We start from the raw sequence: 24,074 nt of genomic DNA on the forward strand, positions 1-24,074 counted from the left end.
TGCTCTAGAAGGTGTAAGTCAACTACCCTGGCCAGCAAGATCTCCGGATCTGTCCCCCATTGAGCATGTTTGGGACTGGATGAAGCGTCGTCTCACGCGGTCTGCGGCGCCTGGTGGAAATGGCATGGCAAGCCCTTCCACAGGACTACATCCAGCATCTCTACGATCGTCTCCATGGGAGAATAGCAGCCTGCATTGCTGCGAAAGGTGGATATACACTGTACTAGTGCCGACATTGTGCATGCTCTGTTGCCTGTGTCTATGTGCCTGTGGTTCTGTGAGTGTGATCATGTGATGTATCTGACCCCAGGAATGTGTCAATAAAGTTTCCCCTTCCTGGGACAATGAATTCACGGTGTTCTTATTTCAATTTCCAGGGGTGTATTAGTATGAAATATTGTTCCTGTAATGAGGCTTACAGATTCAGAATTAGCACTATATTACAAGTTATCGAGTTATATTAAACGGAGAAAAATTTTGGATGTGCAGAAGATATTTTATCTGCATTTTCGTTGTTACACTGCGAACCGCCGCAATAAGGGGTTTAATAAAAAAAACTATCCGAAAAATTTAAGGTACCAGAATAACAAACAAAACAGATGCCCTAGATTTAGCATTAAAAAAAGGTCCGCCGCTAGCAAAATAATTGAACACAAAGATGCTAAAACAAGTATTAATGTCTTTCTTCTTAGCGTCACGTAGCGATTTAAAAATTGCACACTGCACAAAGCTGGTGTAGATAAGTAAGCGCACCATCATATAAGTTACTTGACCATTAAGTGGGGCTTAAGCCCCAGGGGTATGCACTGGATATACACCACAGTGGTTAGACCTAGGATTTCCTATGGGGCCATAGTGTGGTGGAGGAAGGTAGAACAGCGGGTTGCTGCTAAAGAGCTTGCTAAGGTGCAGAGATTGGCCTGCTTAGCCATAACGGGCGGAATTAACAGCACACCAACCGCTGGAATGGAAGCCATGCTGGATATGCCTCCACTTCACCTTTGGGTTAAGATGGAGGCAGCAGCTGGGGCATACAGATTTAAAACTGGCCAAAACTGGGTCTCATTCGGATATCCTGAATAACACACTAACATAGTGAGTGAGGTAAATATAGGTATGGCTGGGGAAATGCCCGCTGACTATATAATAACTCCGAACTGCTTCGACAAGCCTTACAACATAATAATTGGAAGTTGGGAGCAGTGGGAGAAAACAGTTCGACACCGTACAGGGGGACATCGTTTGGTTCACCGATGGGTCGAAAACAGATCAAGGCGTTGGGGCAGGGTTGTACGGGGTTCAACCAAGACTGGAGAGCAGCATCTCTCTAGGGAAACTGGCTTCCGTATTCCAAGCCGAAATTACTGCAATCAGGGCATGTGTGGAGGAGAATATGAGTAGGTGCTACAATGGTCGTAGCATCTACATCTATTCAGACAGCCAGACAGCCCTGAAATCATTGGCAGCTCCTGCAAAGAGATCTAAGATAACTGCAGATTGCCACAGGGCTCTGGTGGAGCTAGGGGGATGCAATAGGGTGTACCTAGTGTGGGTCTCTGGCCACTCAGGGATCTGTGGCAATGAACAAGCCGATAGATTGGCTAGGATGGAGAGCAACAACTCCATCATTGGACCGGAACCTGTCTTGACAATCACCAAGGCTATGATCAAATTAGAACTACGGAACTGTATTTGGAAACAGCACGTACGATATTGGACCAAGGTCCATAAACAAAAACATGGGAAGGTAATGATGCCGAAGCCATGTTTTATAATAAGCTCTGTAATCCTGGGATTGAACATAAAAGAGATCAAACTCATGACTGGACTGATGACTGGCCATGGAAAATTCAAAAAACACCTACACACAATGGGTATAATGGAAGGGGACCCTAAATGTAGGATCTGTGATGAGGGTGAAGACGCTGCATCACACCTAATCTTTGAATGCATGGCATTGGAGAGTAAAAGATACAGAATTTTCGGGACAACTAGATCTGAAGAAATTGTGTCTAACAAAAAACTGGTAGAGGGACTCCTTGCACTATTTAAGGGCACTAGTTGGCTTTACTAGGTATACAGGGAGCTATACCGCACAATAAACCTAGTTTCGGTGCGGGCAGTGGTGGGTTAGACCTAAGCTGTTTTAGCTCTCCTGCTAAAATCAATCAATAAAATCAAATTACTTGACCATTGAACTGTAAACATACTGAAAAAAAAATCGCAACGCAGAAAGTAATGAACGTAGAGTAATGAAATTTCGAGAACACACTTGTCTGGCTAACATATTTAAGTGATTAAAGTTGCAAGATCAGAGGATAATGTAAGGGCGAGTTATGCCATTGCAGATGTGAAATGCTGGTACATTAATGTCTGGTGCAACCCCTGGATATTGAGTGCAAGCACTCAGACGTGAATTCATTGTGTTGTTCAGGAGCCCGATGTCAGTTCGTAGGATGGAGTTCCATGCCTGTTGCATTTGGTCGACGAATATGGGGACAGTTAACGCTGTCTGTGGATGACATTGGGGTTGTCTTCCGATGATGAGCCACATGTGCAAAATTGTCTTGTCATCGAGCAAGAACAGCGATATTTGGCGAGCGTTATCCAATTGGAAAACGTTCCTTGGAATCCTGCTCATGACTGATACCACAACTGGTCTAATAACCAGACTGACGTACAAATTTGCAATCAGAGTGTCTGGGATAACCGCGAGAGTGCTCCTGCTGTCATATGAACCATAACTCAAGGTATAGATTCAGTGTGTTGAGCATGCAGAAGTTGATTGCAGGCCATAAACTGGTCCCTCTCTAACCAACACACGGCCATCCGACTGACCCCGAGGCAGAACCAGCATTTATCAGGAGACACAACAGATCTCCACCCTGCCGTCCAATGAACTCTCACTTGACACCACTAAATCGCAAATGATGGTGGTTTCGGGTCAATGGAATGCACGCTACAGGTCGCTGCCATGGAGCTGTCCTTGAAGTAACCGATTTTTTACAATTGGTTGTGTCGCTGTGGTGCCAACTACTGCTCGTACAGCTGCTGCAGATACAGTACATGCCCCACAGCAGCACGCAGAACACGATGGTCTTCCCTCTAGGTAGTGACGTGGCTGTCCAGAGCCCGGTATTTTTGCCACCGTACATTCTCGTGCCCACTGCTGCCAGCAGTCATGTACAGTGGGTACAATCCTGCCAACTCTTTCTGTAATAGCGCAGAAGGAACGTCCAGCTCTCGTACCATATTACATGATCTCGTGCAAAATCAGTGAGTTGTTGATAATGGCGTCTGTGTCGCCTTAAGGGGCTCCGGAACGCCCATTACTTGCAATGTTAAAATAACGCTTATAAATTACATCTTTTTCTTCACAAAGTATTTGAGGTAGGAAGTTGAACTTTTTACAGATTATTTATTTGAATATGGGCTACAACTTAACACAGGGATTTTACAAAATTTTAGTTCAGTTATTAAAGATGATTTTTTTCCAATTGTAATGAAAATTCACAACATTTTTTTTTGCAATTTTTTATTTATATATTCAAAAATATACAGTTTTTTTGGAAAAAGGCTGTGTTAAATTATGCAGAAGGTACTGTGTAACATTTACTGAAAGTTTGAAACAAATACGTTTGGAAGATCCTTAGAAAACATGTAATTAGTATGAGAAAATAAAAGTTTTGGGAATCGAGCGACAAAGATTGGATTAACTTTTTAGTGCATTCCAGGTCCATAGGATGGATTATCTTCATCCTCTGCAAACTCCTCCTCCAGCTTCCTCTTGTTCCTCCTCCTGTTTACTCTTGCTTGTATTTCTAGACTCTTTACAGCCCTGTCTGCAGCCCGAAGGCGTTCCTTGTCTAAAGCAAGCATCGCTCGTACCATGTTAGAACCTATCGTCTTTATTGTTTACAGTAATAACACATACCTTTGGCTTTCCAACATTTCTCCTTTTCTTAAAAGCCTTCAGAGGATTTCTAATAACTTTACTTTTACTCATTATTATACTTCAACAAAACAGAGACTCAAGAAACAGAATTAATTACGAATATTTTCGAGATAACGACAGAGTAAATAAACATGAAACAATCGACAATCACACCAGCGACATATATTGAACCATCACAGGTTAGCCACAACACATACTTTATCTCACATCACTAAAATGTACCTGATGAACACGGACGTTAATAATAACACCATTTGACAGCAGTTTAACAGCGCCACAGTGGGTCACGCCCATGTAGAACACATTTCAAAAAAATTTAAAAATAGTTGTAGTCTTCGAAATTGAATAAATTATATATCTATTAAAAGGCAATAGTCTGCAGATTCAGAAAACGCAAAAAAGTAAAAATTGAACTTTTCATGATTTTGAGCCTTTCTGGAGCCCCTTAAATGCATTCTTGAGTGAAATCAACTGACCACGTCCAATCTCAAAAGTAATTAATGCTCATGACCGTTACAGAGGGTATTTAAAACAAACCTGATTTGCATCCTCATAGTGGCACCACTAGGGCTACTATTATGCGACTGTCACGAAATTATAATAGACAACACCTTTCTGATGTACAAACACGCCCACCAACTTTCGTTTATGTTCCAAAACTTCTTCTTGGTGTAGTGATATTTTTTTCCGTCAGTGTATATTCATTCAGTAATATTACAGGCACCGCATCTGGCGCCTTCCTGCTAGCAACCCGTCTGACATCCGCGCAATGCTTGCCACCCTGCACACAGGTGTCATCGTGGAAAAAGTTCGTTCGGCAACTATCACCGAACTGAGTAAGTAAACAAAATGTAAGTATAACACATGACGTACAAACGGGCGTGATACGGTAAGAGAACAACATCCAAGGGACAACCAGTTACAGAAAGCCACAGATGTGCATGGAGGGAATAGTTTCACAGCGATTATTTTCAAAAAGCTTTGTTGCCCACAGTAGCAAAAATGTAGTGAGAAGAACGCAGTGATTCATCACTGCGATATTTCAATAGAGTAAGCGTCACCGTATAATGCGACTGCCATCATCCGAAAGTGATAATTCGAAAAATAGTTCAAATGACTCTGAGCACTATGGGACTTAACATCTAAGGTCATCAGTCCCCTAGAACTTAGAACTACTTAAACCTAACTAACCCTAGGACATCACACACATCCATGCCCGAGGCAGGATTCGAACCTGCGACCGTAGCGATCGCGCGGCTCCAGACTGTAGCGCCTAGAACCGCAAAGTACGTTGTTTGATCCTCTAGGCAACCAGCCGAGCATTGTGTTTTTTCCGAGTGCCAGTGGTACCAAAGTGAGTGATTATTAATATCATGTGCATCAATTATAACAAATCCAACAACATTTAAACAAAAAAATACACATGTCAGTTATTTATACTATGTAAATATCAAACGGCCAAGACTGCACATGAATTTCGGAAGACTCATTCCAGTGGAGCGTCTCATTCGATGTTTCACGTACAGTCCAGTGGTCGTTAAACTTTTTTGCGCGATATCCTATGCAAACATTGTGGGACGACACGGCAGGCTGTCTATGCACCGGTCTTATTATTAATTGGGAACCTACATAGCCGAGCGGTCGAAGGCGCTGCAGTCATGGACTGTGCGGGTGGTCCCGGCGGAGGTTCGAATCCTCCCTCGGGCATGGGTGTGTGTGTTTGTCCTTAGGATAATTTAGGTTAAGTAGTGTGTAAGCTTAGGGACTGACGACCTTAGCAGTTAAGCCCCATAAGATTTCACACACATTTGAACATTTGGGAACCTACATAAATTAGTATGTTAAGTGTCTCCAATAGACTAGCTATACTAACGGTGCGATAAGTTGTCCACCAGCTGCCGCGTACTGATCGTTAAATGTCGGCACCATCCGGAAAGCTTCGTGTTAGCGTTCTCCGCTTCAGATTACTGCCACTCTCATCGACCCCAAACTTGTGGCATAGGAATTGTTGACTAAGTGTTGTTGTGTTGTCTGTGTGAGCGAATAATTAATTGATTAATAACAGTAATTGGACTTGTATCTAAATTAATAATCAATAAAAATGTAGTGTGACTAGGGCCTCCCGTAGGGTAGGCCGTTCGCCTGGTGCAAGTCTTTCGATTTGACGCCATTTCGGCGACTTGCGCGTCGATGGGGATGAAATGATGATGATGATGACAACACAACACCCAGTCCCTGAGCAGAGAAAATTTCCGACCCAGCCGGTAATCGAACCCAGGCCCTGAGGATTGACATTCTGTCGCGCTGACCATTTTTTTTATCTTATTTTGTTCGTTTTCGTTCGTTGTATCTGTTCCGGGCGGACGTCGAAAGACACCCGTTCCAGTCCGTTGCTGATCCATTAACTCAGTTTTTTTGTTACAGAGGGCAGCTAGCCCTCTGACCGAACACGCTGAGCTACCGTGCTAGCAATCCACTCAGCTACCGGGGACGGACCATAATGCAATGTGACAGACCGTCATAAAAGTTTACGAAATGTTTCTAATGTCATTTTTCTTCTAGTCATTGCATTCTATTACAGTGGCATCAATTTAATGTTCCTTGTTACACATAAGTACCGCATTTGAATACTGTCGTAGCTGTGACGGCACCGGGGTAACGTCTGCTACGACTTTCATTCACAACATGACTCAGTGTCTGAATGTCACCACAGACACACGTACTGCAGTGCAAAAGCCCCGCTCGTGCATGTTGTATCTGCACACTTCTACGTCCGGTATCAGCTAAGTTGTATCCCTACCTCCCTCAGATGATAAAAGCCTGGAACTTTAACAGCTGGGCTGTCAATAAATTGATGGTTCTGGGTTTCCTTGACTTGCCACTCCTGTTTCCATTCAGCGTCGTGGTTGAACCCAGTGGAGAGCGTTTGGACTCATCCCTCATAGGCTGGTCTTCTGGAGTTCAGGCGCTTCCTAGGCAGCGAGAGTAAATCTTCGTAAAGAGGAATTGATTCATTCTTAGAAAATTGCTGACGAAGGTTGTGGAGACCCACTTTTAGAGGAAGATGGACAGATGGTCGATAGTATTGGCAGCAAGCATGTAGGTGTAGATCTAAAGGTTCTCACAGTTGTTTTCCCTTGAACTTCACATGAACGCTGCAGAGCCAAACTGGTGTGCAATATTCTGCTGCAGAGTATACCAACGCAACGAGTGCTCCAAGGAGAACTAATGTCTTTGCTACCCATGTACTACTGGCAACTTCCGCAACAGGTTCACCCCTGTATGTATCTTCTTGCACCCAAACCTCCAGATGTCAGACACTCAGATCGGTACCAAACAGTGTATGTTGATAGATTATCCACCAAAACAGAACATGCATAAGGGTTAACTAAAAGTAAAGCCAGAACTATGGAACACAGGAAAAGCGTATCTGTGAGTGATTGTTTTGCACATCTCGGGTGAGTGATTTGGTAGTGTGTGAGGTCGTCATGCCAAAGGTCCCGTGTTCAAGCCCCACCACTGTTTTAAATGTTTACGGTGAAAGTGTTATATGGGAGAACATTATCCTGACGAGTAAAAGGACTTCTCAGAGTTTGAAGCCATGTTCTTTTTGCAGTCTGCTTTCGCTTCATTAGTTAAAAGTAGCGAACCTATAGGTGATATTTGTACAGCTAGGTGTGGGGTTCTGTCAGACACGTGCGACAGAAAACAGACAACACTCGTGGTGAAGCAGCTAGTGCATTTGTAGTTACACAGAATAAACATAAACAGTCGAAACAGTAGAATAAAGAAACAATTGCATCACATGTGTGGAAGTGTTAATAGTCCTATAGAAAACTTTCACACATAACACAGTAAAAAAAGAATTGCCATCTTAAGCATTCGAACTGAGGACCCTTGGTACGACGATATAACGATCTACCAACTTCCCCACGGAAGCTATACCTATTACGGTACTTACCCATAGTTATGCTTTTCCTGTGCTCCGTAGTTCCGGATTTACTTTTGATTAACATTTACGCCCGTTCTGCTGGACGACAGCACGTAGTATTAACTACATCGGAGTCTTGGTTGATACTCTATCGACATATAACATTTTGTACCGATCCGAGTGCCTACGACCTGGAAGTTTGGGTGTTAGCTGTGTTGGAAAGGAGTTTTTGATAACATCACCGTTCTGTCTAATGTGAAACCTAGAAACTATTTTGGTTTGTCGTTATATTTGACTATGCCAATATGATCAAATTGTGGGGCGATCTTTGCTGATGCTATATGATCAGAGACGTGCAAAAGACATACTTCTGTTTCAGAAATACTAGGTATAAGTCGCAATGTCTGGAAATATTCATAAAGTTTAGTTAGGTTGTTTGCAGGTATTGTTCCCATTCAGGAAGATCTACATTCTCATATGAAACTGCAGGGTCGTCTGCATATTGGAATTTCCAATAGGTCTGTTGTGTAGAGATTGAAAAACACCAGAGCAAGAAAAGAGCCTTGAGGCAACCTATCACTGAGTACACGACGTCTACACTTCTTTCTGATTTTGTGTCCTTTAAACCTCCGCTTGCTCAACATTTTTCTTAAGAGGTTACCTATAGTTTTACATGATACTGCTTTCCTAAATTTCAATATTAGGTACTCGCACCACACAGTGCCATAAGATGCAGAGAGGTCAACAAAAACTACCCCAATCTTGTGCGACGAAAATGTGCAAAAGCGTAACAAAGTTGAAGAGTTCTATGGACTTTTTTCCACAGATGAAATATTTGAATACACGAGTGAACAAAAAAATATTTATACTACACAAACGACAATTATTTCCAAACGTTTGAATCAATGTGTACCAACAAGCGAGGATGAAATTAATGAATGTTGTGGATGGGACTGATGAAATTTTCATCCACACATTTATATTGGTTCCAGAATGTAATGTTTTTTCAAACATTCCCCCACAAGGTAGTAAGTAGAGATGGTTAAGAAATGCTGTTGAGAATGCTGCATTTCATATACATTACAAAAGTCGATGCTTTAGACCGTGTCTCAAAATTTCAGTTCATCATAGACAAACTGAGCAAATATTTAAAAAAAATATTATGATCCTGTCGAAATACTGTGTAGCGAAGAGTCTAATACGATTCCAAGGACGAATTACACACATCAAAAAAAGGTTTTGCATCACGCCAGTTCCCAGAACTCCCGAAGACAGACGTTGGCTGTGGATATTGTGTCATAGACACACTCCCTTTGACTGTTAAGAGATGTCACTAAACCCGCCCAAAGAAGTAAACAACCGCCTATTAGGCGGAGGGGGTCTGATAGCGAGATCAGTTCCAGTCACTTATCCAGAAAGGAGGTACACGGCTCGTGTTGTCTGTAGTTCAACCATGCCTTGACGGTCAATACAGTGGTTCGATCGCGTCCGCATTGTTACTTTGTGCCAGGAAGGGCTCTCAACAAGGGAAGTGTCCAGGCGTCGCGGAGTGAATGGTTCAAATGGCTCTGAGCACTATGGGACTTAGCATCAGAGGTCATCAGTCCCCTAGACTTAGAACTACTAACACCTAACTAACCTAAGGACATCACACACATCCATGCCCGAGGCAGGATTTGAACCTGCGACCATAGCAGCAGCGTGGTTCCGGACTGAAGCACCTAGAACCGCTCGGCCACAGCAGCCGGCCGCGGAGTGAACCAAAACGATGTTGTTCGGATGTGGAGAAGATACAGAGAGACAGGAACTGTCGATGATACGCCTTGCTCAGGCCACCCAAGGCCAACTACTGCAGTGGATGACTGCTACCTACGTATCATGGCTCAGAGGAACCCTGACATAAATGCCACCATGTTGTATAAAGCTTTTCGCGCAGCCACAGGACATCGTGTTACGACTCAAACTGTGCGCAGTAGGCTGCATATTGGGCAAATTCACCCCCGTCGTCCATGACGAGGTCCATCTTTGCAACCGCGACACGATGCAGTGCAGTACATATCGGCACAACAACTGTTTTGGGGTGGCATTATGTGGGGCCGATGTACGCTGCTGGTAGTCATGGACCACTCAGGATTGGCACCGCATTCTCTTCACCGATGACTGGCGCATATGCCTTCAACCAGACAATTGTCGGAAGTGTGTATGGAGACAACTCGGTCACGCTGAACATCTTAGACACACCGTCCAGCGAGTACAGCAAGGTGGAGGTTCCCTGCTGTTTTGGGGTGGCATTATGTGGGGCCGATGTACGCCGCTGGTAGTCATGGAAGGCACCGTAATGGCTGTACGATACGTGAATGCCATCCTCCGACCGATAGTGCAACCATATCGGCAGCATATTGGCGAGGCATTAGCCTTCACGGACGACAATTCGCGCCCCCATCCTGCACATCTTATGAATGACTTCCTTCATTGTGGGTTTGGGACGACATGACATGTAAAAATACTTTTGAATTTACTATATTAGTATGGAATCTAGTTTTCAGGTTTGCTTGACTTTATGGTGTCAGTTGTGATGACATTTCACCTGTAGGGACACGCAGAGAGAGAGAGAGAGAGAGAGAGAGAGAGAGAGAGAGAGAGAGAGAGAGAGAGTGTAACCACCTATTGCACCTATTGGTAATTATTTCCTACAATTAGTTAAAAGCAGGAAGCACAATCTATTCCTCATTTGCCTCACTAGTGGTACAGCAGGAGAATTTATTTGTTTTTGCAGATGATGAAAAGACCAAAAGTATTCTATAAATTGTAGGTGGAGGGGGAGAAACTATTGATGTCAGCTGCATAGAAACTTTATGCAGAATCATGGGCGATGAGTAAAAATGCGTGCTGGACCAGGATTCAAAACTGTGATCTCCTGCTCACTAGGCAGTTGCACCATACAGACACTGTTTACTGCAGTTATGTGGACTGTCACAGCACGCCTGGTGGCAAACCCACATTCCCACCTACCTGCATTTCGACAACTGGCATCTCTTCCACACCTAAAGTGTCTCCCGGACAGCCTGGCCACATGGGGATAATGCATCTGCAGTGACAAGAACTCCCTTGTGACCAGTATGCTGGGTGGCCTCAGCAAGGCCTTCACAGACAGGCAGTATCCACCAGACCTAGTTCACAAACAAATCTCCTGTGCCATTTCCCCTTACACCCCCCAATCTTCCCACCATCCCCAAGAACCAGCTACACAGGGGTGCCCCTTTGTCACACAATATTGGAACAACTGAATGACAACCTCCATCAGGGCTTTGATTACCTATCACTGTGTCCTGAAATGAGGGACATACTAACCAAGATTCTTGCTGCCCCTTCTAAAGTGTGTTTGTCATCCACACAACATTCTAGTAAAACCCTATGTCACTTCCAATCCCAAACCCTTGCCACAGGAATCATATCCCTGTGGAAGACAAAAGGTCCAAGACCTGCCCAGTCCACCCACCAGCACTTCTTATTCCAGTCTTGGCAGAGGCTTATCCTACCTCATCAGAGGCTGGGCCACCTGTGATACCAGCCATGTCATATAACAGCTTTGCTGCAATCATTCCACAGCTTTTTACATCAGTATGACTACCAACCAGTTGTCCACAGGACGAACAGCCATCTGAGACCAAGAGGAACATACACCACCCTGTGTCACAACATTCTGCTGAACACAATGTTTGATTTCAGTGGCTGGTTCATTAGCCAAGTCATCTGGATAATCCCCCCCACCTTCAGCTTTTCTGAACTGCACAGACAGAAATTATTCTTACAACACTTTCTCCTGGAATTATCCTGGCCCCAATGTATGGTAGCCTGCTGTTCCCATCCCCTCTGTCCTATCACCTCCTCCCTATTCTCGACTCCCATCCTTTTTATCTGTCATCCACTGCCAATGCACCCACCTCTCTTTCCCCTTCTCCTCTCCTTTCTTTTTTGCGTCCCGTTCCCCTTCCACTCTCCCTGTCTGATTGCCGCATGGTGCTGCACCTGTTGGCAGTCTAGTCCCTGCACACTCCCCTAGTCAGTGCTCTTCTCTCCCCCCACCACCTCCAGATTGCTGCTTCCATTCTATGTGACAGTTGCATTCTGGTCTAAGCTGCTCGAGTTGCTCTTGTGTGTGTGTGTGTGTGTGTGTGTGTGTGTGTGTGTGTGTGTGAGGTGTGACTGCTTGTGTGAATAAATGTGTGTGCATTTCCTTTTCTGACAAAGGCTTTGGTGGAAAGCTAATGTGTCTGCAGCTCAATATATCATCTTTACTGTGAGTAGCAACCTATATTTTCCTTCTATTGTTGATATTCCAACCCAAAATTTGCTCTGTTCATATACCCATATCCAGGTCGCCTCTCTATAGTTTATAATGTAATCTTTTACTCCAGTTTACTTCCCAATCCATTTGTTCATTTTCCTGTATCTGCTAATAATTCCCAATCACAAGAACTCCATTGACGAAGAGGAACCATCAGTTTTTGAATCGTTTATATATTAGAAATGCCCACATATCATTGTAGTAAGTACCGATAATACACATGGTTATGAACTTCCCTTTTCATCCAGAAGCTTAGTTTCAAAACTATTTAAATTTCCAAAAGCCAAAAAGAAAAGCTCATTAATAATTCCATGACTTCATGGTTAATGTGTCTTATTTTCTTGTCAATATGTTGCCTATTCATTTTGTAGTCTTATTATAATTGAATTTCAGACTTATATTCAAACTTGCTCTATTAAGTTTTCCCATTCGTTGCTGAAGCAGTATAATATCATCAGCAAAAAGGTGGTGGTACAGATACAGTTTTTATAACATCAATTCCTTCATTTTACCAATTTAAGGATCTGAAAACTTTCCAAGGCTGCTGAAGACTCCATGACACTGAGTCTCTTTGTCTGAATCCTCTTTCAATTCTGAATTTCTCACTGTTGTCATGAAGTTTAATGGAAGTTGTGGCACTGGTTTTTATTCTTCATTCTACTACCATGGCCTGTATCAGTGTCTTCTTTCTCAAGTATAGTTTTCATCGAAACTCAGTAAAACACATTTTTCTTTCAAATTCTATGAATTTCAGCCAAATTGATAATAAACTGATACTAATTGCTCTCAGCTATAAATTCATTAAAGGCTTCACGATGTTATTTGGTGAAAATGTTGGTAAAACACAATGTTTGCTGTATGTTTTTCAAAAATTTGCAACCAGATTAAAAAGCAGAACGTGGGTTACTAGATTGACATGGGACAATCTAGTGTCATGTTTTACTAAACTATAAGTGACATCAAAATGATGTGACACTTGAAGTGAACATGAAGCAGAAGATGCTAGTTTCACACTTGGCTTACTTGGAAGCGACATCAAAATGTTAGGTACCATAAAAATTGCGGTGAAGTGATATGATGTGGTGAAGTGAGACAAAATGCAACGTTTGTTATAATGTGTCTCTGTATTAGCAACGTAAAGTAAATGTTGGTAATAATGATATTTCTCTGACCATATAGGTCTGTTCTAAAGCCTGTGACAATCAGTTGTTTTTTCCTGCCAATTCTTCTGGTCAGTTGAATTGTTTACTTTGACAGGTTATGTTGTGCTTTTTTAAGATACTGGAAACTTTACTCAACTAACACATATCCTAAAATTGAATAAAGCTGAATTTCTTCTAAAAGGTAAGAAATGTATCTAAGATCATTAACTTGCTATTGTTATTATATAATTAAAACAGGTTTTCTAAAAAATTAAAATTTTTAAAAAAATTTTCTTGCCCATGGTGAAGTGGTACATATATCACTTCATCCCATTGAACCTAAATTCTATGCAATTCAATTTTTACATTTTTTTTTTTTGGCTATAAAAAGATGCCCAGGTTTTACAAGAGGCCCCCCGGGACAAAATCTTTGAATCAGTACAATGCTCTCCAAACACTCAACTCATCTTGGCCAGCCTCCAGATGTGGCCTTTTTTAAGCCTTTGAAAAGTAAGTGGAGGTCACTCCTCCAAATGTGGAGAAATCAGGGTAACCGAGGCTCTCTGACTAAGATACATTTTCCTCCTATGTTGAAGAAACTCATTGAAGAGCTGAGCGAAAGTTGTGGAGGCAACATTAGGAATGATTTCAGAAAAACTGGCATTGTTCCATTAGATCGCCAGGAAATATTGAATCTGCTGCCTAAAAAACGTGTGGATGCAAATCCTGTTGGGATTGAAGAAAACCTGGATGAATCTGTAAAAAGTCTGCTTCGGGAGCTACGCTATGGGAAAGAAAAACCGAGACCAAGAACCAGGTGGACGGAAAAGCTCCACGTTGAACCATGAAGAATGCTGGAAAAGATGAACCAGAATCAGAAGAAGAACTGGAGACGTCTCATGACAGCAATGACAAAGATGAGGCCCAGAAGAAAGTGAGAAAGAAATTGTGAAGTAGTTGAGCCAACCACAGAAGTTGATTACATGTCCCTCACTGTAGGAAACTTTTTGCTTGTAAAACTAAGACCAAATAACAAAAAAATGATAAGTTATATTGTTCACAAGTCTCAGGTGTGTCAGAAACCAGCAGTGGTAGTAATAAGGTTATAGAAGTAAGTTTTTTAAAACAGTGTAGATGCCATAGAGAGACTTTTGTATGGCCAGAAATCAAGGAGTCAAGTATTGTATACCCTCATGAAGTTATCGCATGTATTCCAAAGCCAGCGACTCTTCGGTATGGTCGCCTTCAGTTCCCAAAAATGTTTTCTAATTTTTTTGTGAATAAATAGTTTTTCAAAGACATACTATGTGTTTCAGTTCACCCCCCAGCACTGTTAGAACATGATACAACAGCCATTTCATATACTGTATCATTTCACCCCCTTACCTGGGGTGAAGTGATAAAGGAGTTTCTTTAAAAAAAATAATAGTTAAGGAAAATAAGAAAATTAAAAAGGATTATATGGACAGATACTCCAAACATGGATCTAATCAGCTACTGGTATAAAGAGATTTTTTTAAAAAAATTGTGTGTGTTAATGTATTTTTAATTTGCAAACTGTATCACCTCACCCCACTTTACGGTACTCAATGTGACTACAAATCTTGATAGCAGTTGACCTAGTGTAAGCAACAAGTGATGCAAGGTTATCCTGTGTGAGTGGACCTTAAGAAATCACAACATATACGGAAAAAGAAGTCAATTATTTGTGACAAACAGGAATATAAATGCCATTGTGGCTTGTTTCACTCATAGTAATTTAGTCTGCAGTTTTAGGTTTCTGCCTAACAACAGCCTCACGTATTTTGAATAAACAGCCTAATACACAACTGGATTTTAAAATTGCTACACCAAGAAGAAATGCAGATGATAAATGGGTATTCATTGGACAAATATATTATACTAGAACTGACATGTGATTACATTTCCACGCAGTTTGGGTGCATAGATCCTGAGAAATCAGTACCCAGAACAACCACCTCTGGCAGTAATAACGGCCTTGATACACCCGGGCATTGAGTCAAACAGAGATTGGATGGCGTGTACAGGTACAGCTGCCCATGCAGCTTCAACACAATACCACAGTTCATCAAGAATAGTGACTGGCGTATTGTGACGAACCAGTTGCTCGGCCACCATTGACCAGACATTTTCAATTGGTGAGAGATCTGGAGCATGTGCTTGCCAGGGCAGCAGTCGAACATTTTCTGTATCCAGAAAGGTCTGTACAGGACCTGCAACATGCAGTCGTGCATTACCCTGCTGAAATGTAGGGTTTCACAGGGATCGAATGAAGGGTAGAGCCACGAGTCGTAACACATCTAAAATGTAATGTCCACTGTTCAAAGTGCCGTCAATGCGAACAAGACGTGACCGAGACGTGTAACCAATGGCACCCCATACCATCATGCCGGATGATACGCCAGTATGGCAATGACGAATACACGCTTCCAATGTGCATTCACAACGATGTCACCAAACACGGATGCAACCATCATGATGCTGTAAACAGAACCTGGATTCATCCGAAAAAATTACGTTTTGCCATTCGAGCACCCAGGTTCGTCGTTGAGTACACCATCGCAGGCGCTCGTGTCTGTGATGCAGGTTCAAGGGTAACTGCAGCCATGGTCTCCGAACTGATAGTCCATGCTGCTCCAAATGTCGTCGAACTGTTCATGCAGATGGTTGTTGTCTTGCAAACGTCCCCATCTGTTGACTCAGGGATCGAGACGTGGCTGCACAATCCGTTACAGCTATGCGGATAAAATGCTTGTCATCTCGACTGCTAGTGATACGAGGCCGTTGGGATCCAGCATGGCGTTCCGTATTAACGCCCTGGACCCACCAATTCCATATTCTGCTGACAGTCTTTGGATCTCAATCAACGCGAGCAGCAATGTCGAGATACAATAAACCACAATCAAGATAGGCTACAATCCAACCTTCATCTAAGTCGGAAATGTGATGGTACGCATTTCTGCTCCTAACACGAGGCATCACAACAACGTTTCACCAGGCAACGCCGGTCAACTGCTGTTTGTGTATGAGAAATCGTTTGGAAACTTTCTTCATGTCAGCACGTTGTAGGTGTCGCCAACGGCACCAGCCTTGTGTGAATGCTCTGAAAAGCTAATCATTTGCATATCACAGCATCTTCTTCCTGTCGGATAAATTTCGCGTCCGTAGCACGTCATCTTCGTGGTGTAGCAATTTTAATGGCCAGTAGTGTATTTGTGACAAGCAAGGATACAAATATCATTCCTGCGAGTTACGTGACCAGCAATTTTATTTATCTCCTAAAGGTTTTTACCACTGATGTGCCAATAACTCACTTTTAATTGTAAGAAACCATTCCAAGAGTAACGAGTTTGTGATGAATCTTCAATGATGCACCGTTGCCTTAAAATGGTGATAAATCTTTAATGTGCCATTTTCTTGAAATGGAATACTGTCAAAACATGGTAGCTATAAAATGAAAACAACTAAATGTGGTGAAATCCAATATAACATTTCCAAAGTTCATTTATCAATGGCTATGAAGTTTCATGGTGGGGCAATCTAAGGTCACACTGGGCTTATCCAGAAGTAACATCAAAATGACGTGGCACTCAGTGTGACAATGAAACCCAATAGCAATCAATAAATGAAGAACTATGGGGACTCCTTATTGGATTTATCATATGTTTTGTCTTTGTTTTATAACTAGCATGTTTTGACAATATGCCATTTCAAGGCAACAATGTTTCAAAGATTTATCACTAGCATATCAGCTGATTGGTTAATGTTCTTGATGTCCATTTAGTGTGTGTGCTTGTCTGTATCTTTGGTCTGTGCGAAAGAAGAAAGCAATAGTGCGTATCTTGTAATTTGCCAATAAAAAAAAATAGTTCAAATGGCTCTGAGCACTATGGGACTTAACATCTGAGGTCATTAGTCCCCTAGAACTTAGAACTATTTAAACCTAACTAACCTAAGGACAGCACACACATCCATGCCCGAGGCAGGATTCCAACCTGCGACCGGAGCAGTTACGCAGTTCCAGACTGAAGCACCTACAACCGCTTGGCCACACCGGCTGGCTTTCCAATAAAGTGAATACATTCAAGCTAAAGAACAATGGGTGCAAATTTTAAAAAAAAACTTTAAAATGTCATAAAATGAAGGATTTCCTTATATGCAAGTGCTTAAGGACAGCTGTACTTTTGTCATGTGGGATGTCAAAATTAGAATATTATTTTAAAAAAAAAAAATGATGAGACTTACCAAACAAAAGCGCTGGCAGGTCGATAGACACACAAACAAACACACACAAAATTCAAGCTTTCGCAACAAACGGTTGCTTTGTCAGGAAAGAGGGAAGGAGAGGGAAAGACGAAAGGATGTGGGTTTTAAGGGAGAGGGTAAGGAATGACTCCTTACCCTCTCCCTTAAAACCCACATCCTTTCGTCTTTCCCTCTCCTTCCCTCTTTCCTGACGAAGCAACCGTTTGTTGCAAAAGCTTGAATTTTGTGTGTATGTTTGTGTTTGTGTGTCTATCGACCTGCCAGCACTTTTGTTTGGTAAGTCTCATCATCTTTCTTTTTAGATATATTTTTCCCACGTGGAATGTTTCCCTCTATTATATTCATATCATTAATTAGAATATTATTTACTACACAAGATGTGTGTGATGTGCATGGAAATGAATCACAAGAAAAATGTGACAGAAAAAAAATGAATTTCATTCAAGGCTGTCAATCAGCAGCTGTGAAGCACATGTTAAGAATAGAAACAATCAACTGTCAATTGCAAAATTTTTTATTAAATCAATTTCTTGACTAGTTTCAAAAAGTTAATTTAATAAAAAAAAACTGTGCATCTTGTCAATAAGGTAAAGACCTGTGTGTTTTGTTGTGAAACTTCCATGGGCATACATGATAAACTTAAAGTAACATACAAAATAGATACCTCTCAAAGAACTCAGCAGTTGCTTCAATAATTTCATAGTTTCAAATTTGACAAAACTAGAGAGGTACCTAGTAGTGTCAGAGATCTACAGAATATAGCATATCAATTGAACCATGTTGTGTGAGATTTTCCACTATCCTCATATGCAAGGTACTGTCTGTTTTGCCAGGTGAATTCAAACTTTTATCTCTAGCGTAGGATTCATCATCAAGTGGTGAGAAGACTGTGGAAAGTCAAGCTGCAGTGCTCATAACAGAAGAGAAACGACTGAAAAATAACTATCAAGAGGAGAGTGTTACCTTTGATGTTCATTTTAACAAAAACAAAAGAATCGATCTGATCTGTAACAACTGTGGTGGACATAGACATTTCCCAAGAGAAAACAAGAAGCCTACGAAGAACACTGTTCTAAATGGAAAAAAATATCACAGGGAAGAGTAGTGATACTTAACACACACAAAACTTCCAGAACGAAGAATGAGACCTTTCAAGCCCTGTCCTCTCTGTAAAAGAACAACCACAAAAGAATAAGAATATTGTTTTAAGAAAAAAGACAACACAAAAATAGCATTTCTCCCATTAGAACATATCAAAAAAGATCCAGTCAATGAAGGAAACAAGAAAGAAGACATCACTCAAGAGCACAAGAAAGATGATGTCACTCAAGAGAACAAGAAAGAAGTCATCAGCGAAGAAAGTAAGAATAAACCAGTGTTCTTATTGCATACGAATGCAATGAAGAAAAAAATTCAGAAGAATTTAATGAGAAGGAAGAAATGGTCATGGTTCCTTATAGTGCATGCGCAGGTCGTGTCTGTAATGAAGTAGACAAGTTAAAATATGTGAGAGGTTATGACAATGTTGTTGAAGTTGCCAAACAAGATGGCTCAATGAAGATAGTGGCAAGAGAAAACTCTGTGGGTGAAAACTGTATTATGAAGGACCTTACCTATGTTTCTAAACTGTACAAAAATCTGATTTCCATGAATGTTATTACTGAAAAAAAATTACACAGTTGTGTTAAATAATCTGTTCAAATTTGTAAAGAAAAATATTCATTCTAAAGTAACCTAAACCCATAAATGTATTGTAAGAAATTAACAAGAAATCAGGAGCAAGGTTATCCAGCCATAAGTTGAAGTTCAAGGACCAATAAAATGTGTAATGGTGTTCCTTATAGTTCATGCTTAGCAGAGAAATTGTGTGAAGCTTGTGTGAGAGTTAAGCTAACAAGAAGGCATTTTTCATCATGAGAGAAAGAGCAACAAGACCACTCCAAATATTGATATGTTGGGGGGGAGGGGGGGGAGGGAGAGAGAGGGAGAGAGAGAGATCTCCCACACTTAATGGATATACAGATACATGACAGTATTAGATGATTTCTCTCATTCATTAAGATATAGGTCAGAGATTGAAAGATTCATAAGGAAATGTGTGTTGGAAAGTGAAAATCAGTTCAATCTCAAAGTATTAAAAATAAGATGTGATGGTGGTGACAAGAACACCAGTCATGGGTTTAAGAATTGTTGTGTAGGAAAAGCAATTGTACTAGACACTTGTGGCTTGAGTATACATTCTGGGTGTTCACAAACTTTTAGATTCAGATAAATTAGAAAGTGTGAAATTAATAGTTTTCACTGTATAGCACTTGTGTTTATCAACAAGTTTATACTACAGCCACTGCCAATAATAATAATAATAATAATAATAATAATAATAATAATATGCATAACTTACCTGACAAAAGAAAGAATTTTTTGTGGAATTTTGTTGTTTTGTACATAATTAAGAATAGTTTAGAGCAATAATGAAATAATATGTAAGCTTTCACAACTCCCCATTTCACATTTTTGTGTAAGTGGGAGTTTTCACGCTTTTTCCAGTTTTTTAACAAATGCACAACATCTGAACAGATGTACTAGTTCACAAAGTTACTTCTGGGCTGAAAATCAGATATTCTTATGCTGCACCCACACAACAACTTGTGCTAAATGTACACTTCCTTGTTAAATGTTTACTTACAGTTACATTTACTCAATTTTGTCATTCTCTCAATGAACGGATCTGTTCTCAGAGGCCCTAGTTCCTTTGCTGCTAACTTTTAATGATAATTTACTTTTCTGTTCCCAGAATGAGATTTTCACACTGCAGCACAGTGTACGCTAATATGAACCTTCCTGCCAGATTAAAACTGTGTGCCAGACTGAGACTTGTACTAGGGGCCTTTGCCTTTTGCAGGCAAGTGCTCTTACCAACTGAACTACCTATGCACTTCCCACGCCCTGTCCTCACAACTTTACTTTTCTGTTGGCATTTAAAATACAATCAACATAGTCTATGTTTATACTGCACATGGATGCCAATCCTTGCACCGTAAATAACCAATTCCAGAAACAAAGTGCCATTTGTGGAAATGATTAAACTCAAGTAGTAATGTCTACCAACATGGTCACTTGAATAGAACACAAATGAGGCACTGAGATCCATAAAGTCTAAAGCACACTGCCATCAATCACACATTTAAAGGAGTATCAGAAAAATCAGTGATACAGTTTTTCGTAATTTTCATATATACAATGTGGGCCTACAGCAGAGGTAAATGTGACTCACCAGAAGATCAACATATTTCTGAAGCATGAATAAATGCTATAATTTCACAATGGATGGTGATGTGCTTTAGGCCCTTATGATTCTGAGTGCTTCTAGCGGATTACTGTACGATAAAATGCATGCTTAATATACCACAACTCATTCAGAAACCCACAAGATAGGTTTACTGTCAGTACAACTTTATCATAACTGATGTCCAATCTAATTTTACTACAGTTCATAATGAGTGAATTAACATATATGAGGAGTGTGCTATCATCTAGCAGGATTTATGCTGAGTGAACAGGGTTAAAAGTTTGCTGCAGTGCACTACCACCCGGTGCCACTCATGTGAACTTCTAGTTGAGTGACAAGGGCTAGCTGTGCACATCATGAACTGTGCACGTAGTTTATAAAATCTGTTTGCATTTGGGCTGTAAGGCAATTACATCACGCGAGTTGCACATGTACAAAAGCTCCTTAAAATGTGCACAACTGAAGATGTGTTTGCGATGCTGATGCCAATTTTCACGGAGTCTAGAGGAGCTGCAGTGCAATATATTTAAGTGCTATATCTTTCAGATTGCAGCATCTATGTTATGTTTAACAACATTCAAAGAAAAGTAACTCTGCAAGTTGTCAAAGATTAGGGTGTTTACATGCTCTTTTCCTCTTATACAGCAGCCATCACTGGTCCTAGAATATAGTATTCCAACTCAATGGGGAAGAAGAGCAACTAAATTTAACAATAACGAACAACGCGCGAGCTATGATCTTTGCAGCAACTAAAGGAAGAGCTATGGGGAAAAGACATGCTTAAAGTTACACGTTAATCAATAGAAGCCCAACTACCATCAACGTGTCACACCTGTTGAAAAGTATTTTGGGAGAAGATCAGAACTGTCAAGACTTCAAACTTTTGGAGTTTTTACAAAAAATCTACACTATTTGAAGAAATTTGAAGACAGAAATAAATCACACATTTTTGGCTGGTTATATTCCATATGTCTACAGATTGCCTGATGCAGAAAGAAGAAGTATTGTATCAGTATATCTTGTATGAGTGACAAAAGAAACTTCAAAGGAAACTCCCGTTAGAAACTCCCGTTACTAGTGAAGAATCAAATGACATTGCCTATAAAGTAAATTCAGGTTTCCTAAAAACAGAAGAACCTGTAGTCAGATCAGCGCATATCTAGAAACATAACTGAAGAAATGTACATAGCTGTACATGTGGGTGATGGAATAATTATAGGAAAAGTGTGGAGAAGATGGGAATCATGTTGAAGAAACTTGAGAAGAACTTTGAAACGTCTGTGGTATAAAATCCAGATATATACCGACGGATACAAATAATTAGGACAGATGATGAATATTTCTGGAATAAGAACTGTATGAGAAGAAAATACTGTAAAAGTTCAGTATAACTGACTGCAAGGCTCCCCTAGCTCCAAAGGAGAAGGCAAGCGAAGAAATCACGAGAATTAACACATCAAATTTCCTTATCACGAAGCCACAGGAAGTCTTCTTTATTTACGATGTAAAACTAGGCAAGATCTTGGATTCACAGTCACTTATGGGAGCCACTTCACTCATGATCCAAAAAAAGGAACCTCTTTCTGTAAGTCCACAATGTTAGTGAACGCGCGCGCCCACACACACACACACACACACACACACACACACACACACACACACACACACTGTAATATCCAGTTGCACTGGCCAGAATTCTCCAGATTCTCAAGTCACTGTAGCACAATTCTGGCCAAGCGACATGGACAGTTGTTCTAATAGCCGATGTCATTGCTGTCAGGCATGGTGAGATGCAGGTGCCCGCAATAATATTCATGTAATAGATGGCTGTCATGGTGCCTTTGATTACTACTATAGGCCCCAGACCCCACAGTAGCCCAGCTGAATACCCCCTCCACAGCACAACAATGCCCTGCTTAGTAAACCATTACAATGTTCACACAAAACAGTGTGTTTCTCGTTAGTATACTAGTCCACATGAACTGCTGACTTCATAGATTCCTACCATGTGCATCTTGTCAACAGCATCTTTCATGGAGGTGAATACACCTCTGGCTTTGTTCATGTTTTGAACAGAGTCATACTCAAGTGACCCTTTGTCATTGACAGAACTGCCAGAGCTATGCCCCCTCTTTGCCTGCACCCTTGGTGGGGTCCCGCCATGCCTTCAGTATGCCCTGGCTTTGATAGACTGACCTAATAACCAATTGGTGGAGAATGTTTCCCACATGTTCACCAATTCCCTGCATGTGTGATAATGGAGGTGCTTTTATTCCAACTGCTCCTTGCCACAATTTTTCTTCTTCTTCTTCTTCTTCTTCTTCTTCTTCTTCTTCTTCTTCTTTTTCCTGAAGCATTGCTGCCTGTGCAGGTCATTCACCACCCTTCTTAGAACTGTTCTTTTCTAAAAGCTATTGTCTCTAAACATATAATGTACTTTACACAGTTAGAACTCTAGATTCCTGCATCATTTGTAACATATGGCTTCATGGTTAATACACACAGTGTACAATTGTTCTGCTTGGGAGGGATGTCAGTAAGCTTATTACACTCTTTCACACCAAGAAAGAGTAATACATCCTTTACGCTCTGTTTTGAAGTACATGATAACCTTTAACAACCTAAGTAAATCAGTTCAATGTTCTTTTCAATTTCCACAGGAAGTTGGATGTGACAGTGCAGTTGGATACAGAGGTGGTGGAAGCAGTGCAGTTCCTCTTCAGGTTGCAGTCAAAACTTTTATAAGAAAATGAGATTCATCAGATGTAATGTAAGTTAGTGAAACTAACAGTAACTGTAAAATATTTTCTGGCTTGAAGCAGGAGCTTATGTAAGGCCTGTCTAGTGAGACAGAAAGATGAAAAAATAGTCCAAATACACAGCATTTCTATCACATTGTCAGCTGTGCTATAATCTCTTACAGTTAAAAAAGATTACCTCCATCGCTGAGATTTTTGAGTGACAATAGAGGGGAGGCTGCTGACCGGAAGTGAGCTAGTTTGATTCCTGGTGGTAGAGTGATATTCCAGTCGAAGATATGGCCAGCAATGAAAGAAGAAATGGTAGTGAATGGTTTCTGATCACCCATCTGTGAGGTGAAGTCCTACATTAACTCTCTCAAT

The 24,074-nt window shown here is 41.0% G+C and overlaps 1 long non-coding RNA gene across 3 annotated transcripts in view; it reads left to right on the forward strand.

The window, feature by feature from the left end:
- The window catches only part of LOC126176920 (uncharacterized), a 133,428-nt gene that overhangs the window by 99,810 nt on the left and 9,544 nt on the right, over positions 1-24,074 (forward strand). The window contains exon 2 of one of the 3 annotated variants that reach the window (XR_007535707.1): positions 23,613-23,722. The exons of the other annotated variants lie outside the window; for them this stretch is intronic. This is a non-coding gene — a long non-coding RNA (uncharacterized LOC126176920). The remainder of the gene's footprint in view (positions 1-23,612; positions 23,723-24,074) is intronic. 3 annotated transcript variants of the gene reach the window in all.

Source organism: Schistocerca cancellata, chromosome 3 (genome assembly GCF_023864275.1).
Source record: "Schistocerca cancellata isolate TAMUIC-IGC-003103 chromosome 3, iqSchCanc2.1, whole genome shotgun sequence".
Classification (NCBI taxonomy): domain Eukaryota; kingdom Metazoa; phylum Arthropoda; class Insecta; order Orthoptera; family Acrididae; genus Schistocerca; species Schistocerca cancellata.